The sequence below is a fragment of the Bos mutus genome, chromosome 16 (assembly GCF_027580195.1).
Source record: "Bos mutus isolate GX-2022 chromosome 16, NWIPB_WYAK_1.1, whole genome shotgun sequence".
In the NCBI taxonomy this organism is placed as follows: Eukaryota; Metazoa; Chordata; class Mammalia; order Artiodactyla; family Bovidae; genus Bos; species Bos mutus.
Window position 1 is genome coordinate 7,502,684 of NC_091632.1, and position 2,720 is coordinate 7,505,403.

Sequence of the window (2,720 nt, forward strand, 5' to 3'; positions counted from 1 at the left end):
TAACAAAAAAATTTTTACTGTAAATTTGGATGAGGAGATCCAGTAAATCACAGAATGAACCAGCAAGAAGGAAGCAGAGTCAGAGTTCAATCTCCTGATCTTACAGAAAAGGCACTGGAATGGCAGAGAGGAAATAATGCCTTGGAGTCAGGTCTGAAAACAACATCATCATCATCAGGTCATAACAGGGGCAGTGGGGAAATGACGCGTACTGTCTGAGCTTTAACTTCCATTCCATTTTTATTTATTTTTATTTAAAAAATTTTATTAGCGTACAGTGGATTTACAATGCTGTGCTAGTTTTGGATGGACAGCGAGCTGAATCAGCTACACACATACACATATCCACTCTTCTTCAGGTTCTTTTCCCGTGGACGTCATTGCAGAGTGTTGGGGTAAACAGCAGCTTCTTGTTAGTTATCCATGTTATCACAGCAGTATGTGTGCGTCAACCCCAGTCTCCCCGTTTATCCCTCCTCCCTCCTCCCCGCCACCCCAGAAACCATGAGTTTGTTTTCTACGTCTGTGACTCTGTTTCTGTTTTGTAACTTCATGTGTGTCATGGTTTACATTCCACATACAAGGGATTTCATGTATCTGTCTTTGGTTTACTTCACTTGACTTCCCTGGTAGCTCAGATGGTAAAGCATCTGCCTACCATGCGGGAGACCCAGGTTCGATCCCTGGATTGGGAAGATCCTCTGGAGAAGGAGATGGCACCCCACTCCACTACTCTTGCCTGGAAAATCCCATGGACAGAGGATCCTGGTGGGCTACAGTCCGTGGGGTCGCAAAGAGTTGGACATGAATGAGCAACTTCACTCACTCACTTCACTTAGGATAATCTCTAGTTCCCTCCATGTTGCTGCAAATGGCATTATTGTTCTTTCTAATAGCAGAGTAATACTCCAGTGTATACATGTACACATCTTTACCCATTCCTCTGTCGATGTGTGTTTAGGTTGCTTCCACGTCTTGACTGTTGCAGACAGTGCTGCTGTGAGCACTGGGGCGCATGCACAGAAGCCCCAGAGCTGCCGTCCTGGGTGTCGGCCCCTTGCTGCCCTCTCTCTCCCAGCAGCTGGGCAGCAGGGAGCCCTGCCTGCAGCCCATACACCACCGCTGCCGCACGGGGTTGTTCCAGGTGATAGTCATCAGCCTGTTTATCATCAAAGTGATACCGACCAGGTTCTTGGCTCTCTCCCATCAGTAGAAACTGACTAGAGGCCAGACAAGAAATCCAGGCCATGCTTTATGGGGGCCCCTGCTGCAGCAGTGTGGAGTGGGGTGGGGGGGCAAGAACAAACAACAGGCTCCCTTGCTTGCTCTCTCCCTGGTGGGGGAGCGAGGCGATCTCGTTTCTTACATGGGGTGATGGCTGGCGGGGGTGTCCAGGGGTCCAGTCACAGGGTGGTTTAGGTGGTCCCCCCTCTCCCCCACCGGTGGTGTTGAGTGCAGGGGGCATGCGCAGTTCCAACTGCCTGTTTTTGCCCCAGACTCTCCAGAAGTGGCAGTTGGGTTTTTTTTGTTTGTCTTTGTATCTTTTGGTCCAGAATTTCCCCCAGCTGCACATGCAGGCAGTATTTTTAGTCCCGTGTAGTTTCTTTGTATCTTGTTGCTGGAAGAGAGGTGTGTCCAGGAGCAAGCAGTGTGCAAAGGGTTGCGGGTTCCAGCTCCTAGCCTGTCTCAAAGAGTAGGGTACTTTACTTGAGGGATTAAAGCGTTAACCTCTATCCTACTGGCCAAATTATACAGGGAAGAGGAAATAAGCAGTGTTCATCTGAAACCCCCTACCCCTTGAAAAAAGAAGAAAAGCGAGTAACTTGAGCATCTCTCGCTGGGGCTGGCAGAGTGCGATTTACTCGGGGAGCTCCGGCTTGGTGACCTGGGCTCTGCCATGAAGCAGGGGGTTGCCTTTGGTGACGCTCTCTCAGAACTCCAAAACTTGGACTTTTTTCAACTTGAGACTTTTGTTTATCCTGTCACGTCAGTAGGTTCCCCCAGACTGCTTACTGTCACGCCCTGTAAAGTGGTGGTCCTGAAAATATGGCCCGTAAGCCACCAGCAAGAGCATCAGGGGCGCACAGGGTGTGGCTCAGTCGTATCCAACTTTTTGCGACTCCATGGACGGTAGCCTGCCAGGTTCCTCTGTCCGTGGGATTTCCCAGGCAGGAATACTGGAGTGGGTTGCCAAGGCCTCCTCCAGGGCACCTTCCCCACGCAAGGATTGAACCCACATCTCCTGCATTGGCAGGCAGATTCTTTACCATCTGAGCCACCTGGGAAGCCAGGGCACCAGGAGCTTCTTTTAAAGGTAGATTATCAAGGGCCGGCCCAGGCCTTCGAAATCTGCAGCTCCGAGGAGGAGGGACCTGTGGCCCGTGTTTTCCCAGCTCTCCTCACGGGGGCAGCGCGGGCTGAAGTCTGAGGACTCCGGCCCTGGGAGCTTGGACCCCACAAGCCTGTAGGTCTGTCCGCTGCTTGTTGTCTTGATGTGTGTTAGTCATCAGTGGTGTCCGACTCTTTGCCACCCCATCGACTATAGCCCTGCAGGCTCCTTTGTCCATGGACTTTTCCAGGCAAGGATACTGGAGTGGGTTCCTTCTCCAGGGGATCTTCCCAACCCAGGGATTGAACCCAGGTCTCCTGCATTGCGGGCAGATGCTTTACCATCTGAGCTACTAGGGGAGCCTGTTGTCTTGATAGTGATGGAGTTAGAT

The 2,720-nt window shown here is 51.3% G+C and overlaps 1 non-coding gene across 1 annotated transcript; it reads left to right on the top strand.

Annotated features, from left to right (window-relative positions):
• The first annotated feature begins 623 nt into the window (after positions 1–623).
• TRNAG-ACC (transfer RNA glycine (anticodon ACC)) lies at positions 624–695 on the top strand. The gene has a single exon. It is a non-coding gene; the product is annotated as a tRNA-Gly (tRNA).
• Positions 696–2,720: the final 2,025 nt, after the last annotated feature.